The following is a 13,432-nucleotide window of genomic DNA, read 5'->3' as shown; positions in this document are numbered from 1 at the left end:
GGTTAAACCACTTTAGGTGTTGGCCCAGCACTGCTGCTACTTTTGAAGTTGGTAAAAAAAATCAGAAACGGGTATTCTTCGAACCACACCTTTTCTTCCACTGCGCACTAACAACTGTAACCTCTGTAACAATGTGGGTGTTAGTTTCCTAGTATAAGGAGGGGTATTTATAAAAAGAAAGCCAGACTTATCTGTCAAAAGGCTGTGACTGGGGCAAGCGTGGCACAAGTGCCAGAGAGGTTCCAGGAGTGCAGAGTGGCAGCCGGGGAGCCAGGCAGTGATTGGCATCTGCCATCCAACTCTAATCACGGTTTTCAATCACCTTTTATTCTGACTGTTCAGGAGGATCAAAAGAAAGACGTGGATGGGCTGGGATGTTTAGGGGCTGTGCATGTGCAGAGATGGAGTTTGAAGCACAGAGCCAAATCCGCTGTGGCTGCAGCACTCTCCCTCAGCTTCAGCTGTGGGTGTATTGCTGGCAGCAGGCCTCCTAGAAAGGCTGTTGGATATGACATAGATGTGTATTCCAATTTGCCCCAGGGACCCCAGCATACAGACTGGCACCTTGCTATACAGACTGTTACCATACAGAAGACAAATCTGTTGTTGCCCCACAGAAGTCAAGTAGAGTCAGAGATCTCTCAGATGCACTGTGTGAACAACGGCTGTGCTATGCCAGGGAGTTCCTGACAAGACACATATTAATCCCAGTGCATGAAGCGGTAGGACTGTCACACGATAGGACTTTTCTCTTTGGGGTGAGAGACCTTTCTCTGAAGAGGGCATGATCAGTCACATATTTGACTTAACAGCTTTCCATCCCTGAGCAGACAGAACATCACCGGATAGTAAAAACTGAGGATGACCAGATTTCTACACACTACTCACAAACGCAGGCACATCAAAAGCAGGACTTTAAAGCACAGATGTGAGATGCAGGCATCTATGCAGCCTGACAAGCCAGAAGGAATCTGTGTCATCCTGCCCAGCACAGCATGCATCACATGTAGAAAAGCCGGTGCATCAAAAATCTTAGCAGCTGCATTTCTGCATTTGATTTCCAGCAGCAGAACAGGAAAGTTTCTGCATTCTCTGCAGACTGTGTGCTGTAAACTTGATATGCATGTGAAGCCAGAAAGCTGTGTGAGCTCTGTACTGGGTTCAGCTCAATGGTTTTGCCACCCAGCTGGCCTAAATGCCAGGGTGAGGTGGAACTACACTGCATGTGTAGGGGGAAGACTCTGCAGGTAAGCAGTTGCTGAGAGGAAGCTGAGCTCTGGTTTTAGCACAGAGTTCATCCCACACTATCTTGCTTGAGGGATCTAACCTGTGACTGATCCTGATATCAACTGCAAAAAACACCATGGGTGGTTTTTGTCCTTGTCCCAAATCAACATCATCACAGCCAGTCACAGATAAACCAAGTCTGAACCACAAGCTACTGAGACTCTCTCTTAGCCACAGTTGTGTATCATATCAGTGCAGGGGCACTTGTATAGTGCTCGGCCAGAAAAGTGCAGAGCTGAGTGGACTCCAGCCCTCAACACTTCTTAGCTGCTGGTCACTGCTGTCCTAGACAAACTCTTCAGCACTTTCCTGCCTTGCTTTTATCATTAAGCATCCTATACATGCAGCATAGAATCATAGAATCATAGAATAGTTAGGGTTGGAAAGGACCTTAAGATCATCCAGTTCCAACCCCCCTGCCATGGGCAGGGACACCCCACACTAAACCATGCCACCCAAGGCCTCATCCAACCTGGCCTTGAACACCGCCAGGGATGAAGCATTCCCCAGACATGTCTGCAGCTCAGTCCCGTTCAGTGTGCTGACAGGTAACAAGAGAAGAGCCAGATATTTGACTTTTTCCTACCAAACCCCATACTTTCAAGGACCTCATTTCATTTCCTCATTTTCCACACTGCAAAACTTAAAGCCCATACTTTTCCAAGAAGAATGGGCTTTAGTTGCTTACAAAAAAAAAGACACACAATTGTGCAAAAATTGTCTTCTTGGATAATCTTTTGCAGAGCTATTATGTGAGTGTGACTTTGTTCATTTGTACATGGACATAGAAGAGGCAGATGATCTGAGGTTTCTGCCATTCACAGGTTCTTGTTGGTCATGACCAGAGGAAGACAGCATTAATGGTATTTTCATGTGCAGTGGAACAGAGAAATGCCAAATATCCTACCAACTTTTCCCTTGACAGTTTTTAAATTAAAAAGGGGAGTGAAAAACTCAGTCTGAAAGTCTTTCAAAGACATTGGACCCCATCAGTCTTCCACAGGTATTTCTGTTTACTGGCCAGTAGTGCACAGGCATTTTCTCTCTCATAGTGCTGTGAAAATCCCCCCCAAAAGGTGTGTGTTATGCAGCAGTGAGCTAAAGAAATTTGGACTCTTTCCTCCCCTATTCTTTGGATGGTCTCTGAACCCCAGTAGGAAAATGATAACGAGTGCAGAGAATACATCTCATACGCAGCTTACCTTACTTAAATGTGCCACACTGAAGGTGACTATCTAAACAGAACCCAGCAGTTAAAAAGCAGAGGGAAAAATGTTCAAAATTACCCGATCTAAACTCATGGATGCTCAAAGAAACATTTCCATTTACTTCAATTGGATTTAGACAGAGGCCAGAGGGTTTCTGCCTTCTGCTATAAATGGTTCTTTATCTGATCTTTTTTTCTCCCTGGACATGACATCAGTGCAATACAACTCAGGCCAAAATTTATATTGCTGTACTGCTTGTATTATCTCTACTGAATGCAGACTAAACTTACTTGAAATGTTTGGTTTATTTTTGCCACCCACGGAAGCACTAACTCTGTTTTCATCTCCAGTCACAGAAGATCTTGTCAAAAGTTTCTGAAAGCATCTTCCAATGTGAAATCTTGGCATCAGTCTTCAGCTTGCTAGGGCAATGATTGTGGGTGATGCTGACTGGGGTGGTATTACTGACAGAAGCATGAAGCAGCAGTGACTCTAACTAGTAATGTTTTTCAGGTCTGTCTGGAAGATTCAAGGGCACAGAGATGTGTTGTCTTCCATTTCTCTATGGGGACCACACAGTTTTCAGTATTTCATCACAAAATCTAGTTGCAAACGCATACGTGTCTCTGAATAACCTAAACCCTATGTGAGTGTGTGCAAGTAAGCATCCCAGACAGCATAATCTGGCAGGTATTTCACTGTACAACTGACTACACCCAAATGGGAACTGTGGTCTGGTATATTAGAAATACCACAGAGGAGCCCACTGGTCTCTATGAAAACTCCAGTTCTACAGGATGGACAGCACTCTCCTCTTCTGTCCCACATCTCTGAATGAAGATTGGCCATCTACACAGAGAAATAGATCCTATCCATCTCAGAAACATTATTCTCACCCTTGTTTACAGTTTCCTTTTAGTTTTATGTTGATGCAGAGGAGTATAATGATGAAATCATGAGTTTGGAGCAGTGCACAGACTGGGTCCAGCACTATGTCCAGCCAGGCTGAGCTTGTACAAACAAAAATTTTACCTGTTCTTCTCTGCAAATGGAGGCTACTAAAGCTGCCTCCAGCCTCTTCTTTCCCAGTTCCTTATGGCTCTGAGAATGATTTTCTCTTCACAGACTCTTCCCCAGAAACCCTCTCCACCAGAACCGCACCAAAGTGACTTTTTCACCCCAGAATGAAAGTACACACTAAGCATTTCTTTAATTTTACAAAAGAAATATTTCACTTTCGATACAATTATCAAAAGTAAATTAAGTTTTCTGCTTGCTTTAGATTGCCACCAAGTTCCTCCCTGTCCTACCTCAGCTCCCAGCAACCTGCGAGCACTGACAGACCCTCATGGGGTGCTGCAAGCAACTCACCAGAGATGGAATTAGTAGAAGTTGACCAGGAAGTTGCCTTCATAAACCTGTTCATAACTGACTTTCAGAGTCATACATAGCATCTGCAATGACACACAAAACAGGTCTCACTAGCAACTTCTAGGCTGGCAATACAACATTGGGATCTTCTTCCTCCTTTGCCTAAAGCATGAGCTAGGGCACTTGCTAAAGCTCACAGGCTCCTTCATATCAGTGCTCTTTGCCATTAAGAAGCTCCTGCAAATGAACTCTTCTTCTCAAAGCTGCTCAAAACACTGTTTTATCTTCTTTAGCATTCTCAGCCTTTTCTGGCACGACTGGCACCAGAAGGTCTTTCCTTCATATCACCACCCCCTTCTATTGGGCTTTAATACAGTTCTTCATCCATTTAAATACCTAGCCATTTCATACATATTCAAGTGAATATATATGTAGCACCCAGAGCGGGTATTATCTCCACTGTACAAAGAACAAATAAGCATCTAAGGTGGGCATCCTGTTCTTGACAGGGCCTAGCAGCCCAAGTTCATTGGTCTTCTGTCCCTCCAGAGCACATTAACACAATGATGAAGGAGTATACCTGGAATAGGAGTCCAAGGGATGAAACTCCTGGTCACAAATGGCGTCTGGCAGTTACAACAGCTAAACCTACATTTTCTCACCCCTGCCACAAGTGACAGAATTTGAAATTAATCAATTCCCTTGTTAAGGCTTTCTTTTCTCTTAGCTAATCTTCTGACTGCACTGGTCAGCCTCGGCGTCCTCCATCAGCCATGGCTACGCCCTCCCAGCAAATAGCTCAAGCATACCTATGCATGTCTCCCACCTCTGCTGGCACAGCAAGAAAGATAGATTAAACGGAAGCTGAAGTCAAACAGCAACAGCCCAAAGTCCCCCCAGCCAGGCTGTGTTGTCTGATTTGGCACAGGGGGGCAGGAAGCATTGCCCTTCTCACGGGGCCACCTCCTAAAATGCAGCTGTGGTTGCTGAGCCACTGACTTGTGAAAAGCGGCAGCCACGTATGGCTGCTCAAGCCCACTGTGCAGGAGCATGGGTGCTATTTCATATCTGAAAGCAATACAGGGGACAGCATGAGAACAGGCTTGACTTTGCAGAACTGTTGAATAAACTCTGATACCCTGCATGCTCTGCTTGGTAGTAACATCTCAGTGCCTGGTTTGCATTTACACACAGATCCACCATCACAATGCATTTCTTTCTTCTGTCTTGCCGGTAATTCCACATTTTCCTGTTCTGACCATTTGGTTTTTCACCTTTCTTACTATCCTTCACTTCAAGAAACTAGTAAATAATTTCTTCTGCCTCTTTTCACTCTTTCAGTATATTTTCAGGTGCACATCTTCCCCAAAGACATTCCTTATCATAGATGTCTTTTTCCAGTCACTTTCTCAAATGATGGCAGGACTAAGATTTTCAAGGCTGGGGCATTCCAATCGCCCCTCTATCTATAACTGTGCACCTAACCACAAGTGACACACTTTGGGAACCTGATGAAGTCATCAGCAGACTACTTTCTTTCAGCTCACACTGCTTATGACTGTTCACGGTATCATTAGCAACTTCCTGCAGTGTTTACAGAGCAGCCTGTGGGTACAGCACGAGTTGGAGCCCTTCATCGACTCCTCTGCAAAACCCAGATTAAAAATAGGTAAGCAATTTCTGTCCCTGAGGCAAGGCATTATTTCTACTAAGCATTATTCTGCTTTGTTCTGCTTGATTACTACTTCTCTGTGCTGTGCTTTTGTGCTTCAGAAATGCAGGTTCTGTTGATATTTCACCATAGCCTAAACCTCCTGTGATTGATACAACAGACGTAAAGTGTTGTTGGGTCTGTATTAATTAGAGTTCATTGCAGTTGATGGAATCCTTGCTACCTGTTTTCCTTACGAATTCCCTTTCCTATAAAAAACGTGTTTCTCTCTTACAAATCAATTTTAGTTCCAGTTAGGGATAGATGATAATTAGGACTGAAGGATTTTGGCAGGATACAGGTGGCTGTTAGGTCAGATTTAACCACCCCTGCAAAGCATGAGACATGCTATGTTAGAAAAACAAATGCTGGGCTTCCTTTGGTAGACCATAAGGAGAATTCACAACCAGCCTTTCCTCTCATCCTTACTCTGCTGGAAAAGCAAGACAGATACTTTACTATGATGTTTACCTGCTGGTCTATAGTGACTAATTGGATACACTACATTTCTTCTTTTTCTCAGTCTTTTATTTACACACCAGTGCTTATCTTTGGCACTCATAAATGTGGAGTCTTTATTTAAGATTATTCTTTTTTTGTCAAATGTTTTGGGAGTCAACTTGTTCCTCTGAGACTTCAAAATACTGGGACCATGCTTGATGCTCTCCTCTGTAATCCAAAGACCTTGCTTTTAAATGAAAGCTAATACTTCTTTGCATTTAATGTAGCTGTTATTTCATGTAGTAGCTGCAGCTTTAAGGAGACCACAAATCTTGTCGTAAAGTCACAGACTAGTAACAATAATCATACCACACTGATAGGTAGCGAAAATGAATTAGTTTGGGTTCTTTCATTTGAGACTTTAAAGAAGCCTACTTTTGCTTTGAGATGTTCTGAGATCGGAGAGGATCCTTCCTATACCAAATAAGATTTAGCAAAGGGTGAACAGCCAGGCTGACCAGTTGGCTTGATCAAACTGAATTGTTTTCTCAATTTAGTTTTTCAAAGGGTCTTGTTGGTTGGTTTTCTTTTCCTTGTTACCTTCCCCATTTGTTTGAGTTTGTGTTGCAATAGAAAGCACTACAGATCATGGCTACTGACTTCTCTTGAATTTTTAACATAAAGTTTGCTACTCTGGCAAAGACCAAGGAGCATCTAGGCTTGGTTTTAACCCCCTCTTCCCATAATCCCATTTATATCGGCTGCTGCCCTTAAACCAGCAGTTCCTTAACTTCCAGCAACCTCATATGGGGAGGGGGGAGGGGAGGGAAAAAAAAACCCCACACACTAGCTCTGCTCTTTAGCACTCAATGGGCAAGGCTAATTTTCCTCTGAGGACTCTTCCACAGTTCTGTACACAGGACACTACCTTTAAACAGGTACTCAGTCTGAATTGAGCACCCCCTCTGTACAGCTTTCTGCCTGAATCTGCGACAGCTCTTTCAAGCTTAGCATTTCCCATGTCTCTTTGGGAGACGCTGATCTTCTAGCCTCATCATGATCACATAAACAGCATTGCTATCAAACTAGAAGTGCCTGAAGGCAGCGTTTCATCTATCTCAGGCTGCCCTGACAAAGCTCAGTCCCACTTCAGAACAGAAATGGAAATTTCACAGCTCTGTACAGAATGTTTTTGCCATCCCAGCCAGGCTTCTTTAATTTTGTATGCAAGAGGCTACAAAAGTGCATGTAAGCCAGTGGTTTTCAAACCAGAAAAGCTGGGAGTGCGGAAGTGGAGAGCAGTATTGTTGCAGTTACAAAGAGGGTCATGCCACTGTTCACATTAGCAGTTGTTGCTCCCAGTGCAGCAGAAATGTGGCTGGAGTGGCAGCTGCAGTAACTGCTGTGCCAAACAACATGACGACAGGTTTCTGTGGCTGCTTTATGACTTACTGCCTGTGCCTCTGGCCTGAGTTCAGCATAAGCTCAGGTTTTGCTTGCTTCTTCTTGATCCTCAGTGCAAACCTAATGTGCTTTCAGTGTGCCATGGGTTACAATTAGCAATGAGCAGTTCAGTGTAGTTCCACCTGGCATTTGTTTTATCTCTTTGACCCTTTTCCATCACTGCATAGACTCAACTGCCTGTTCAAAAGCTGCTGTCCTTACTGCTGCTGGCTCCAGGGTTGCTGTGCATGTCTCACATGTAGAGCTAGGACAGGTCTGGCAAGGTTTAGGAGACAGGACACCTCCTCACATCCTTCTGCCACGTTATTGCCTCCTGAGTGAAGATGTGACTCCCTGGGTGAAAATCACTGCTTTAAACTGAACCCCTGAAGGAATACTATTTTGACTTAGCCCTCCCTCTTGTACTGGACCTACAACAGAGCACTGGAAGAGGAGGGGGTGGTCAAGGATCCTCCCATACTGACAGAAATCCCATCATCTGTACAGCTACCTTCTGTAGAGCACATCAGACTTGACAGTCTGTCTCAGACTACAGCTACTTTGATCTCATCTGCCTTCATGAATCGAGGCTATTTTTAAAGCAGGATATTTAGTGCAGATAGATACTACCCAACACATCTAAGGTTCAGACATACAGCTGGCTGCTGCTGTTGGTGGAGCAGAGCATGTGACAAAAACATTCTACAAGAAACAAATATCTTGCTGTGGATCTGGAGTCCATAAACACCAAAGATTCAGTATTAAAACTGAAGTGGAAAGTGAAGTGGGTTGTATCAGTGCACAGTCGAGCAGAGGCTGACTGTAGCAAAAAGGTTTGACAGGAGTGAGAAATTCAGAAGAGGGTCTATCAGAAACAACACATGATTTTGGTATTCCTAAAGAAACACTCCTTGTAGAATATCTGATAGCTGGGATTTTTACATTAATGTCTTCCAGGCTAGACTCTAAGAGTACCAATGAAGAACGAGATGCCCATTGAGATAGACGTACTAATAGCTGAACGAGATTGCAGCTGAGGATTCAGACAAGACACTACAGGAGACTTAGCATTTATGAGTGGGCTTACAGAGACGTTAGAAACATGTAAGTGCAAAGAGGAATCTTTGAGCATCACAGTTTTTGTTGGTGTAACTAAGATCTTGAGGGGAAAACCCTACCACTATGTGAGCTGGCTAGCTATAGGAGGTGACCTAGAGGGCAAAAAAGGAAAACTTTTAGTTCTTATTTCTCCAACTGAGAACAAAACATAGGACAAGAAGGAACAAAGAAGTTTACTTTCATTTCATGGCAAATGGAAAAGGAGGAAACATTGGTGTCTGAGTTCAGAGCACTTACAAAGACTATCTTTAACTGCTCTGTTAAAAGTAGGGTTCTTTCACGTGCAGAAGTGTCATGGGTGCATTGTGGTTTTCACAAGTCTGCAGATCTCACCTGCTGAGACACATTCACTTTAGACAGAACAATTCTGAGGCAAAACTAGCTAGACCTCTCAGTGACAAACAATATGCCAGCGAGGCCAAGTCTGGCAGGTCACAAAATTATTTTGGCCATCTTTTTGCTCTGCTTTTCCTCAGCAATCTCTTTAGTATTGACGATGCTACCAGCAGCCGTGCAGCTCCATTGTCACAGGTGCTCCTGCACAGATTCACAAAGGCAGTGCCGAGACTAGTAGGTCCCCTGTAGGAGAGAGATCTTTAAGGTTCCTTCCAACCCAAGCCATCCTATGAACCTATGATTTGTGGATCTCTGGGACAGCAATGGTTTGGAAAACACTGATTGACTTGGGACAGAGGGAGAGAAAGCGTCAGTAGGAAGGTGAAAGGTAGGAGTGAACCATGGCAATGCAGAGACCACATATTGGGAAAGACAGGAGGTGACGGACTGGCAAGATGTGACCAAGCCAGCAATGGAGGACAGAGCCTGGGCAGGGCTCAGTAGCAGCAGGCCAACCACATGCAGGACACAACCCTTGACCATTAATAAAAACAAACCAATATAGGGACACAAACAGAACCATTCGCCAGTCACAATCCACAGCCAACTTAGAAATGAGTGAAGAAACTTACCACGAGGTAGGATAACTGCATGTTCACTAAAATATATACTCTTAACCCAGCTCTGCTACAATGACATTGCTCTGTTCATGTGTGGCAGCGATCAACTGAGATCTCCAGAGCTTCTGTGGGTCCAGGAGCACAGAGGTGCTGGGTGCCACTGAAGGGCTACCGTGAGCCATAGGTACATGGCTGTGCCATTCCCACGCTGACCATCTGGCTTACCTGAGAGGTGATGAGACCAAATGTTCACACCTCTGGACATGACATTCCTCCTAGCAGGAACAAGTCTCTCGCTTGGATATAGGGTGGCTGTGGCTATCCTTCACCCGCTCATACACGGACTTGAAGGCTTTACTTAGGCCTTGCATTGGTTCAAGTGTCACATGTGGCCAGCTGCTGACATCCACCAAAGGGAGGGAAGAGATATATGGCCTCAGTCCAGAAATCTCTAGCAACCCCAGGTGGACAGTTGCTGCCCTAGAGATGCTTTTGAGTCATGACTCGAAACAACTCTAGTACAGGCCATTCTGTGGCTCCAAGTGTGTTTCTAACTGCAGGTGCCAGAGGTTTGGCAGGAGTCTCTTGTCTGAAGGCCTGGATGGCTAAAGCCAAGAAGAAGGAGGAAACATGTCCATAAGTAGGTGCTGGGGAGATCCTGATCCTAAAGTCTAAAGGATTACTTTTTAAGGGTTACACCTGTGGGTTTGAATATAGGTCTTGGCGCTTCTTTGTTTAGCCACTTGAGGTCAGATTTCCCTTAAATCTAGCAGTTAGACACACACAGATCTAGCAGTGTGCCAGCATGGCCAGACCTCCTTGCTTTGTAAAAACAGCCTGCTCCCTGATACCCCATCATGCTCTTTCAGGAGTTCAGAGCAGTGCCAAACCTTGGTGTCAAATCTGCTGGCTCTCAGTTGTGCTCTGACCTCCAGAAGCATCCTGGGATGGGTCAGAGAAAATGTGCATCAGAATCCCTCCTCTCATCTCCTGCTTCCAAGACTTCATAGTTCCAACACAAGCCAGCAAGAAAGTCTTAGGTTTCCAAATGACCCAATCAAGTAACAGAAGACTTATTTTAATAGCCTCCACTGCCAAAGCTGCCAATCAAGCTGTGACAGCTTTAGGGAGGCATCAAGCATGAAGGCCTGTTGGTTGTGTGTGTGAAGGAGTGTGAAGAAGAGGAAGTGAATCAGCAGCACAGAAGTCTCCAGTCTTGGGGCTGCTCTTAGCTGTTCACTTTCACTGCTGCTGCTCCAAACCCTATGCTTTCCTCAGCCTCAGACTTGACAGGCTTAATAGTTAGCCCCTGATAGCTTCCTGGCCATGAAGCCATTCCTCTGTCTCCACGACCTTTTCTAGACAAGCTGGTAGGTACCAGGGAGTAAATCTGCCCTACAACAGCCACTCTCTGATGCTCTCAGGGAAGACTGAAAAACTTCGCTATGTCCAGAAGTCCCAAAATCATGAGTCATAGCCTCTGAAGCATAAGATTAAGGGAAAAAGTCCACCGGTACAGGGTGATTTTGCAGTCTATTTTTCACCTGTGAATTTCCCTTATCTACTGTATCTGACAGGTAGTTTACCTACTTCTAGATGTGTTGAATAAGATTGTTTTAAACCCTGCAGCAGGAGCTTTCTTTTACACATTTCTCTCTTATCCATCTGTCATTCTTGTCTCCTGTGCAGTCTCTCACCAGGTACTATAACACACATAATTTATGGAAGGACCACTATTTTAAGTCAGGTCCTTCGTCAACCCTGAATTATAACAATTCATTGCTCATTTTAGCAAAATAGTACCTTTAGTTGTACAATGTGGGAAGGGTGAAGTGGATGTGTGGATCTACACAAATGCCCACACATGGGTATTTAAAATCTCTAGTTGCTGAGAGTTCTCTATGAATCAGAAGATTAATCAAACACCTTCCTCTCATCAGAAATGATTGCTGACTTCCCCTTCTGAAAGGCAGACAAATATTTTTTTATGTAAAATTTCTTATGTCTGCAGTATAGAGTTAAATATTAAAGCTGTATAACTAATCCCAAGGTCTTGCCGCTTCCTTACAGCAGCTAATTTCAGCCTACAAATGCTCCATAACTTGTTTTAAGCAGGAGGCTGCCTAGATGTCTTTCTTGTTTCTCGAGAGTCTTCTCCACTGCTGCAGCAGCCAGGGAGCATTCAAAAGAGGGTAAAACTCAGGCAGAAGTCTAGCAAATACAAGAAAATTGTCACTCTCAGGAATCACATGTAATTTTTGTTTTTCCTGACTAGGCATTAAATCTGCTTTGTGCCATGTTTATTTGTCTCTACATTCAAATCCCATCAGTGTTTTCTTTACAATCAAGCTAGCATGAAGATAGATATTTTAAGATGGAGTTGTGCTCAGGCTGGATTCCCAGTATAGTTCTGTAACTTTAATCTACCCTTTTTTCTTTACAGAGTTTCAAAACAAAATAGTTTCAAAATACATATATTGTATTCTATTGTATTCTATTATTCAAATTTCAAAATGCATTGCTTCAAATCCCACTATCTTGTGTGTGTCTGCTGGGTAGACTAGGAAGAGCCATTGTTGCTTTTCCTTTGTATGCTGAGACTTGCTTATAGGAGTCGCCTTATCTACTAATTTGCTTATTTCTAATGGAAAACCAAAAATTTCAATCACAAAAACGAAAAAGCCAATTCTCTGACTTGCTGGGCTAATGGGTCATAATCTATTTTTATCCACAAAGATACCACAAATATTTTTCATACATTCAAGAGCAGCAGAACAAATAATCCACAGCAAATTTCTTACTTTTTATTAAAGTTAACAGACACAATTGCCAGTCGCCAGAAAGTTTAATTGTCCAAAAAGTTCACAGGCAAGTAACGTAGGTTCTGCATGAGAAGAGAATCCCAGGTTCATAAAAGGTGTGATATTACTGGTGATGAGTATTTTGTAGATGCTGTATCTCTCATATGTGGGAATCGATGTCTTACAGTACTAGATTTCAGTGGTCAGACCGACATCATGTTAGCACTCGTGTCAAATACTTACAGTGCTACATGCTACTAAGGAAAGCACACAAAACCCAAACACAAAAAAGTTTCGGGAGAAACTCAGATCCTGTCTCATTGAAGGTTAATTTATGCTTTAAAATATGTAGGTTGTTACCCTTTCCAAACAGCAGCGCTGGAAGGAAGGCGTGAAAGTATGGTTCATTTTCATATTAACCATTATAAGCATGGAGCTTTTAAAAATTATTCCTAATACCCACACAAACCCCTCAAAACTTTCAACTCTAACAATAATCCTTGGCATAGAAGGATGATCAGACAATTATTGGAGGATGAAAAATATATTAAATAATGTGTTGCGCTGATCTAATTACGCTCATGTTATGGCCCATTTAGAATTAAACTTGTCTAGGGATGTTAAGGATAACAGGAAGGGATTCTATAGGTACGCAGCAAATAAAAGACAGACTAGGGACAACGTAGGCCCCCCTGGAAGCTATCAGGAGAGCTGACTACCCTGGATTTGGAGAAGGCTGAGGTTCTTAATGACTTCTTTGCCTCGGTTTTCACTGGGAAAGGCTCTGACCGCACCACCCAAGTCTTGGAAGGCAGACACAGGTACTGTGAGAATGAAGACCTTGGGCCCACTGTAGGAGAGGATCTGGTTCAAGACCATCTTAAAAACCTAAATGTACACAAGTCCATGGGATCTGATGAAATCCATCCGTGGGTCCTGAAGGAGCTGGCGAATGAAGTTGCTAAGCCACTGGCCATCATATTTGAAAAATCATGGCAGTCAGGTGAAGTTCCCAACGACTGGAAAAAGGGAAATATAACCCCCATTTTCAAGAAGGGGAAAATGGATGACCTGGGGAATTACAGACCAATCAGT

The sequence above is a fragment of the Psittacula echo genome, assembly GCF_963264785.1.
Source record: "Psittacula echo genome assembly, chromosome: 5".
In the NCBI taxonomy this organism is placed as follows: Eukaryota; Metazoa; Chordata; class Aves; order Psittaciformes; family Psittacidae; genus Psittacula; species Psittacula echo.
The sequence above is the reverse complement of the archived record's forward strand: the minus strand, read 5'-3'. Positions refer to the sequence as shown.